This window comes from Triticum aestivum, chromosome 5A (assembly GCF_018294505.1).
Source record: "Triticum aestivum cultivar Chinese Spring chromosome 5A, IWGSC CS RefSeq v2.1, whole genome shotgun sequence".
NCBI classification, from domain to species: Eukaryota; Viridiplantae; Streptophyta; class Magnoliopsida; order Poales; family Poaceae; genus Triticum; species Triticum aestivum.
The window spans coordinates 656,508,653-656,518,051 of NC_057806.1; the positions used below are offsets into that span (position 1 = coordinate 656,508,653).

Genomic DNA, 9,399 nt, shown 5'->3' on the forward strand with positions numbered 1-9,399 from the left:
TACACCGTATGATTAGGATCAAAACGGAGGAAACAAAGTTGCTGTGGTCGTAGGGCAAGTCTGATGCTCGACGGTAAGCCTGATGCGGCCGCCAAGAGCAATATACTGATGATGAAAACTTAGAGCGAGAGATAAGTTAACGTTGCATCTGAATAGAAAACAACTCAAGCAAGTAGAACGAGATTTTATGATAAGTATATAAAATTGCGCATCATCAAAAGAGAAAATCACATATAAACTCAAGCCAGCAGCACGGTATTTTTCTTTTTCCGAACACACGTATGTCCGTTCATTCAAGGTTCTGATAATATTTCGGTTTTGCCTAAAGTTTTGGGTGAAGGGTACAACAATCAGTAGCCTCCTTAATTACACAAGATTGCCACCAAATAGAAGCAACCAAAATCATCACAGATGCTTGCGTTTTATTAAGATAAGACTGACACACGAACTAAACTTAACTCATCCCTAATAATATAAAAACGGAGCTAAACTCCCCTAAGATTCAACCCGGACGGCGCGACACCGAGACGAGCTAGTTGGTGCCCTTGCTGATGAGCTCGAGGGCGGTGGCAGTGGTGGGCAGCGCCGGGATGGCTCCCTTCTTGGTGGTGCAGATGGCCCCGCAAGCGTTGGAGAACTGGAGCACCTCCCTCAGCTTGGCCTCATTCTGAACAATCACAAGTCATAATGGAATTTAATTCATCAATCAGCTGGTTAATAATTACGTAGTTTCTGCTTACGTAGAAGATGGAGTCGTCCTTTGCGACGTTGATCAGGAGGGATCCAACAAAGGCATCGCCGGCGCCGGTGGTGTCGACGGTGTCAACAGAGTACCCTGGCAGGGAGCCCTTGAAGTCCTTGGTGAAGTACCTGCACCCCTTCTCACCGTCGGTGACGACAAGCAGCTTTAGGCCCTCGAACCAGAGGGAGAGGACGTTCTTCTCGTCGTGGGCGTCACCCTGGGTGAGGAAGGCCACCTCCTCGTCGCTCACCTTGATGAAGTCGGCCTCCTTCCAGATGCTCATGATGCCATCGCGGGCAGCCTGGTCGGAGGGCCAGAGCGGGAGGCGCACGTTGGGGTCGTACGAGCATAGAATGCCGGCCGACTTGGCGGCACGCATGGCGGCGACATGGGCGGAGCGGCAGGGCTCGGTGATGAGCGAGATGGAGCCGTAGTGGAAGATGCGAGCTCGGCGGATGAGGTCCAGGTTGAGCTCGGCTTCGGTGAGGAGCATGTCGGCCGACGGGTTGCGGTAGAACATGAACTCACGCTCTCCGTTGGACTTGAGGGTGACGAAGGCCAGGGCGGTGCGTGCGTGCTGGTCGAAGAGGCAGCCCTCCGCATTCACGCCGTTCTGCTTCAGGATGTCCACCAGCATGTGGCCGAACTCGTCGTCGCCAAACTGAAATAAAAATAAACATCATCATCCGATTACAATTTCATATGCGAAATAACTACGTTATATGTAACTTCTACACGGTTACACGGTTGGATTTCACATGAAGATTCATGATGATTTTTTTCTTTTATTTTTGTATCATTGATTGCGAAAATAATCCATCTTTGAAAAGATATTGTAAAACGGCTACTTCTTGTGTCAGATTGGTTTAGTGCTAGATTTGGAGTGATCAATGACCTGAGGTGCAAGTAATAATAATAGTCGAAGAGCCAAAGAGCGCGATTGCTATCAATCACTGGATCTAACGCGCGCCCGGATGGCAAACAAACGCAAAGACATGAGAGTCATCATATGTTATCATGACAACGATTGATCAATGCGTACCTTGCCAACGAAGGCGGAGAAGCCCCCGAGCTTGGAGATGGCGCAAGCGACGTTGGCGGGCACGCCTCCGGGCGCCTTGACGAAGCCCCCAGACTCGGCGAGAGAGACGCCGGCCACGTTTGGCACAAAGTCGATCAACATCTCGCCGAACGAGGCCAGGCGCCGCCGCGGCAGCTACAGTATCACCGAGAGGTGCCATTGGATCGGAACTTACAAACGAGAAAGCGAACCGTAAGGAAGAATCGCTGTTGGGTGGACTGCGAGTTGAGTCGAGAGGCGACGGCCTTATAAAGGGCTGCGGGCGGGGGGTTGGCTTGGCCGAAGGGCCGGTTGTTATCAAATCTTATCCTAATACGTTACAATCCGCTAGTAATCAGTTCGGGTTTGGCTAACTCTTTTTTTTTTGCATGTAAAGATTTAGACAATCATGGCAACAATGAGTAATTGTCCGGTTCATGAAGGATTTTTCTTGAGTAGACATAATTATGTACTTTAGACTGACCGACCAATGTTAACACTACTGGAATTTTCGTATACGCCGGGTGCTAGGCTCTTCGCCAAGAGCCAAACCACAAACACTCAGCAAAGTAAACGACACCGAGAGCAACACTCGACAAACCTGGCTTCATGGCAACTAGCTGACGTTTCCGACATGGGCTCACGGCGAACAAGCACCACACGGCAAAGAGAAGCCACGTGGCATGCCCGTTCGCAACTGACGGCGCCGTCACTTTCTGTTACATATACCGAGAGCCGAATATCGACACTCGGTAAAAACACGTCACAGAAACATTCCTACCTGACATGTGGTCCCACTGGTCATATTTATCAGTAAACCTTTTAATTTTTTGCTAAATATTTAAAAAGAATAATATGACGATGTCTTTGCCGAGAGCCAGCCTTGGCAATGCTCGATATACGACTATTGACTAAACCCTTCGAAACTGACCAATGGGCCTGTGTGTCTCACATGGTAGTTCAACTTTTATCGAGCGTCACAACCCTCGGAAAAGTGTGGCACAACTGTACTAGTAAAGTACTCAGCTGATCCCTTTTTCGAGAGTGTCCTCGGAAAAGAATGGCACAATGGTAGTTTGAGTGCTCAGATGACCCCTTTTCCGAGAGCTGTGCTCGACAATCTCTCTTTTTCCAAGTGTAGCTCTCGGAAATGTGTCCCATTGCTTCTGTTGTGAAGCTCTTTCTTATCTGATCCCTGCAACTGAAAACAACTACAGTACAATTTCTGTATACAAATGCAGTGCAGAAAATGTTATCATAACAAAGGAATGTGGGAGCTCCTAGAATTTCATCGAGCCACACATCACACAAATAGGCATAATTTAAAGTAGTTCACATAGGCCAATGTTTCATACTAGTACACATCGCACACAAGTTCCCAAATTCATACATATGGTTCACATGTTCATACAACATCTTGAGGAGGAGGAGGGGCATCATTTCCATCGGGCTAAGGTTTCGGAGGAGGAGGGGGAGGAGGGGCATCATTTCCACCGCCTTGAGATTGCATAAGAGCCTATAAGAGTAGAGTCATGTGAGCATTGTTCGTCGCTGTATAATGAATGTTCTACCTCTAGTTTAGAGAATGTTCTACATGTAGTTGACTCTCGAGCAGCTTGAACCTTTCGTTCAGTTCTGCTCGTTCCTTCTCTCTGCTCTCCTGCTCAACCTGCCGCCTTTGCTCCTCCCCCTGCCGCCTTTGCTCCTCTTCAGCAGCCCGTTGGTCCATTACATCTTGTAATATAGCATTAGGCTCATATAGGTTGCAAGGGTGCTATTTCGAGGCATGGACATAAATGAATGGTTATGATGCCAACCTTGAGACGCGCGATCTCACGTAACGCGACGGTGGGCAATTCCGTATGGACAGACTTGAGCATGTGCTCGACACATGTATCTCGTGGAGTTTGCGATGCGAGGAGGTGGCGATCACTGTCGGTGTCAAAACCGGCCGATCTCGGGTAGGGGGTCCCGAACTGTGCGTCTGAGGATCGAAGGTAACAGGAGACAAAGGGGGCATGATGTTTACCCAGGTCCGGGCCATCTTAATGGAGGTAAAACCCCACATCCTGCTTGATTGTATTTGATGAGTGTGGGGGTTACAATAGTTGATCTACCTCGAGATCGTAATGGCTAAACCCTAGATGTCTAGCCTATATGAGTTCTGATTGCCTCTACGGACTAAACCCTCTGGTTTACATAGACATTGGGGGGGGCTAGGGTTGTACAGAGTCGGTTTACAGAAGAAGGAAACTACACATCTGGAAGCCAATCTTGCCATCCACGCAAAGGAGAGTCCCATCCGGACACGGGGGAAGGCCTTCTACCTTGTATCTTCATAGCCCATCAGTCCGGCCCATATCAGACAGCCCAAACACCCGAGGACCCCTTAATCCAGGACTCCCTCAGTAGCCCCTGAACCAGTCTTCAATGACGTTGTGTTCGGCGCGCAGATTGTCTTCGGCATTGCAAGGCGGGTTCCTCCTCCGAGTACTTCAAAGCAATTTTCTGAATAAAAGAGCGGTATCCGGCTCTGTATAATAGTCACAACCCTCAACCACGAAGGCAAAATACTTAATCAAAATAAGGTTTGTCAACTAACAACTTTTTTCGGCGAAACTCCGCGTCTGGCCTCTTTATCCTTTCGAACCATTTTTAGCCTCCCACTTCATGTTTCGAGGCGCGACCTCTAATGACACATCTTGTCCAAGCAGAGATCTGTCCACTTATTGCAGGATCTTCATCAATACGGGTTTGAGTAATCCAACCGTGCCATTCGCACGACCCCTTGGGACCAGGCGAGTTTCAAGGCTTAAGGGGGGACACTTGATATTCACTACCTATATAAGTGGATAATGATCTCACTTTTCACCCCACACCTTCTTCCTTCTCCGGTTTCCCATCCTCAAGCTCCAGCGCCCAAACTTCAATCTTTCCCACCACCACCAACCTCTCCAGCCATGTCCGAATCCGGCTCACAGGGCAAGTGGGTGGTGTAACACCCTGATAGTCATGCTACGGTAACCGACACTAATGATGCCATGTCATCAAGCTTTACTAAGTCAAGTTATCTCTTAATGAATTCAAAGTCAAATTGAAATTGAAATTGCAAGTCAAATAAATTATTTCTTTTGGCAGTAAAAATAAAATGTTTGTAATATTGCAAAAATTACCAAAGATGTTATAAAAATAAAACCAACACTTTCTAAAACCCAAAAATTCCCCTATAAATTAAAACAGTGGACCAACAACACATTACTTGGCCTTTTTGATTTCTAAAAATATTTAAACCGTTTCAAAAGACCTTAAACTTTTTGTGGTAGTGCTATATAATGCAATGATGATTATGTGACAGGTTGCATAATTTACAGAAGTCATTTGGTGGTCAAGCAATTTACAAACCGGAGCTAAAATGAAAAACTAGAAACAAAAGGAAAGAAGAAATACTAATACTGTTGCACTAGGCCCTAGTTGCCACAGTGCAGCCCAGCCCACCAAGCCATGGCCTTTCCTCCACCTCCCGCTACAGGAGGCAGAGGAGAACCGTGGCGCTCATCCGAGCCCCCTCGCCGTGGATCACCTCCACGTTGCCTCTCCAACACTATAAACATGTCCCCTGGTAACCCTAGGTCCGCCTCGACCGATTCCCCCTCTTTTTCTCATCACCCCCTTCCCGTCTGCTCGACATCGAGCTCGGTCGCTCGATGTGGTGACCACATGCGTCATTCGATGCCACGGTTCGCGGCCACCCCTAGTCACGCGAAGACGTCCAGTAGCCTCCCCGATACCATCTCCTTCGACTACGTATCTGGATCGAGCGGAACAACCAGTGTACGCGGCACCATCGTCGGTCTTCTTCGTCGGTCGCCGCCATCTCGCCGTCGATTGCTACCACTCCGGTCCACCTCCGGCCGCCCCGACCTCGCCGTCGCGCTCGTGGTGAGATTCTCTCCGGAACCCCCATCTCCCCTATGTCGATTGGTCGCCGTAGCCGCCTCCACCCGCCAAGGCCACCATGGCCGAAGCTCGTCTTGTGCCTGTCCACAACCGCACGCCGTGGCCCCGTCCGGATCCCGTACTCGCTGAATCCGCCCGCGCCCGCGCGCACCAGCACCTGCCCGGGCCGTGCCTTGCTCGTCCACTGCTATTGTTGCTGTCCCGTGCGCTGCGTGCCGCCATCGTTGCCCTCTGTCTCTGCTGCTAGCTGCCGGCCGCACTACCTGCTGCTGCCGCTTACTACCCCAACCGCCGCCACCTCCTGCTACGTGCGTCGGACCGCGCTACCCCGCCCGAGACCGCGCACCCTCGCCCTTCTTCTCCTCCCGTCGCCGCTCACTCCTACCCCCCGCGGCACGCTGCTGCTCCGGCAGCCTAGCACCACATCGCCGGAGGCCGCCGCTGCCCACCCCCCCGCGCGCCCCACCGCTGGCGGCCGCTTCCGCCTCCGCCCGGGCCTGCTTGCGCGCCCCCTGTGCCGAGCCTTCCCCCGGCCAGCACCATGGCCACCGGCGTCGTACTCTACGAGTACGTGCGTGCGGGCACAACCTCACTAGAGGCCGATTTGGGCCACTGGCACATGGGCCCGACCCTCCTGTTAATTAGGTAGGCCCTAATTAGTTTAGCCCCAAACCCTGCTAATTAAGCTAAGTATATTTAGTCAAGAACCTGTTAATTAAAATTGAGTCCATGACAATTGGGACCCACACATACACTGTTCACTTTGGACTAGTCAAAATATTGACTGGGTCAACCCAGCCCCTGGCCCCACATGTCATACATATGCACACATTGCTGGGTACACTCCCGTGTACCCATAGCAATTTGTCTGTTTATTATTTCGAATTAAATTAAATTCAGAAATTCATGAATTTGTTTAAATCTTCGAAAAATCATATAAAATAAATCGTAACTCGGATGAAAATACTTTGTACATGAAAGTTGCTCAGAACGACGAGACGAATCCGAATACGCATCCCATTCGCCCGCCACACATCCCTAGCATAGCGAACATGTAATTTTCCCCTCTGGTTCCTTTGTCCAAAAACGCGAAACACCGGAAATACTTTCCGGATATTTCCCCTCTTCATCGGTATCACCACTACTAGGAAAAGGGCTATAGATAATATGGACACTAATGGCGCACTAGACATGTGGTGCACCACTACTATATAGCAGTGGCGCACCATGTGCTGGTGCGCCATTAGTGTCTATCACACTAATGGCGCACCACACCAATGGTGCGTCACTACTAACATATTTTTTCCAAAAATACTAATGGCGCACCAGGGAACAGTGCGTCATTACTAGTTTAACTAGTAATGGCATACCACTCACCACGTGCCCCACTACTATCATTTTTTTGCAAAACTACTAATGGCGCACCGCCAGCTGGTGCGCCATTAGTAACTAGGGTTACTAATGGCGCATTCGTATGTGGTGCGCCATTAGTAACCTGGGACCAGCTAGATATTTTGGACAACCACCTACACACTCACTTTCCCCACTTCATTCTCTCCACCTCCTCCTCCAAGCTTGCCTCGGCTGCCTCCTCCTCCTCACCTCATTTGCAAAATAGATTCATACAAATTAAGTGGTTAAATTAACTTTTTTTGATAGGTAAGTAAGGGGAAAGCTTTCTTTATGTTGTAGATGTACTTTTTTCTCTCTCCAACAACGTGCACATGCACTTTTTATGGCCTAGCTAGATCTATGTATGTTTGTGGTGTTGCATATGTTTGTGGTGGTGCATATATGTTTGTGTTTGCAGGTACCAGTATTTGAAATGCGATAGTTGCCAATATTTTGCCGGAATGTTGATTCATTTCCGTTTCAGCGAGAATTTTGGCACTATGCATTCTTTTTGGTCCTATTTTCAGGAAAAGTCATGCCAAATTTTTTCTTGGTTCTAAAATATCATTTTGCTCTACCCCGCAGGCGACCATGGTCCGCATGATGACCGAAGGCATCGTGAATAGGTTTTTGAGCTCCGCGAAGGCCGAGATGCTTCAAAAAAATGAGACGGAGATAAGATGTCCGTGTCGAAGATGCAAGCTGAAGAGCCTTATTGCGGACCCGGATTCCGGGCGGGTGCGGGACCACCTGCTCTTGCGTGGTTTCGTGGATGGCTATCGGTGGCAAGGTGATGAAGATGACTATGAAGTCATCCATGGGGGCCGGGCAAGAAATGAGGAAGGGCAGCAAGACAACCACCGCGGTGAGGGCGGGTGAGAAGACAAAGAATCTCCAGGACATGATCACGACGGTGATGTTGTACACAGTCATCATGTAGAAGATGCCAGACATGATGATGAGGAAAATGAAGATGCCGGAGCAGACAACGATGGACCATCGATGGGCTGGGTGAAGGACCCTCATATTCAAGAGCTGCTTCTCAAGCAGACGGATAACGCAAGAGATGCCACCCGAGAGAAAGCCAAGCTGGATCAACTGGAGATAGACGCGGTTACTCCATTGTATGAAGGATGCAGGCCCGAGGATACCCGCCTGAAAGTAATGCTCATGGCTCTGGAGTTGAAGGTAAAACACAAAATGACCGACGCATGCTTCGACGAGAACATGTCATTCTGGCACGAACGTCTTCCCAAGGGGAACAAATGACCGACCAATTTCGAGGAGGCGAAGAAAATCGTGTGTCCTCTGGATTTACCGCATGTGAAATACGATGTGTTCATGAACAATTGCATCATTTATCGGGACGAGCACGCGAAGTCTACCATATGTCCGGTGTGCGGCGTCACTCGATACAAGAAGAGGAAGAAAGCTCCTCGAAAAGTGGTGTGGTACTTTTCGATCACTCCTCATCTGCAGCGGTATTTCGCGGACCCTAAACTAGCAAAGCTCCTGCGTTGGCACGCGGATAGGGAGGAGAAGAAGCGAGAAGATGACGGAAATGATCCGGAGATAAATAAAAAAGACAAGATGCTGAGTCACCCTAAGGATGCGAGCCAGTGGCAAGCGTTGAACTTCTACCACCCAAAATTTGGGGACGATCCAAGGAACATCGTGCTGGGCGCGAGCACCGATGGAGTCAATCCGTTTGGCAGCCAGAGAAGCACACATAGCACCTGGCCTGTGTTTGTGTGGATGTACAACCTTCCCCCTGGTTGTGCATGAAGAGGGAGTACATTCACATGAGTATGCTAAGAAGGGCCGAAACAACCAGGGAACGACATTAATCTGTATCTGGGGCTGCTGAAAGAGGAGCTAGACACGCTGTGGAAAACGCCAGCCAATACGTGGGACGCCGTAGAGAAAGAATATTTCCCTATGAGAGTCGCACTGCTCACGATGGTGCACGACTATCTCGGTTATGGATATCTCGCGGGGTAGGTGGTCCACGGATTTTCTGGATGCGTCAGGTGCATGGATTACACAATGTATCGCCAGCTAGATAGAGATCCCGGGTCTTCGAAAACTGTGTTCATGGGACATCAAAGGTGGCTTCGTGACGATGACCCATGGAGAAAACACAAGGATCTGTTCGATGGTGAAACTGAACCCCGAAGACGCCCGCGTATGAGGAGCGGTAAGGAAATAGACGAGCTGTTGAAAAATTGGAAAGATTGCCCACTGCCGG

At 49.5% G+C, this 9,399-nt stretch overlaps 1 pseudogene; it reads right to left on the bottom strand.

Moving 5' to 3' along the window:
• Positions 1-261: 261 nt before the first annotated feature.
• Positions 262-1,983, bottom strand: LOC123108242 (fructokinase-2-like; annotated as a pseudogene).
• Positions 1,984-9,399: the final 7,416 nt, after the last annotated feature.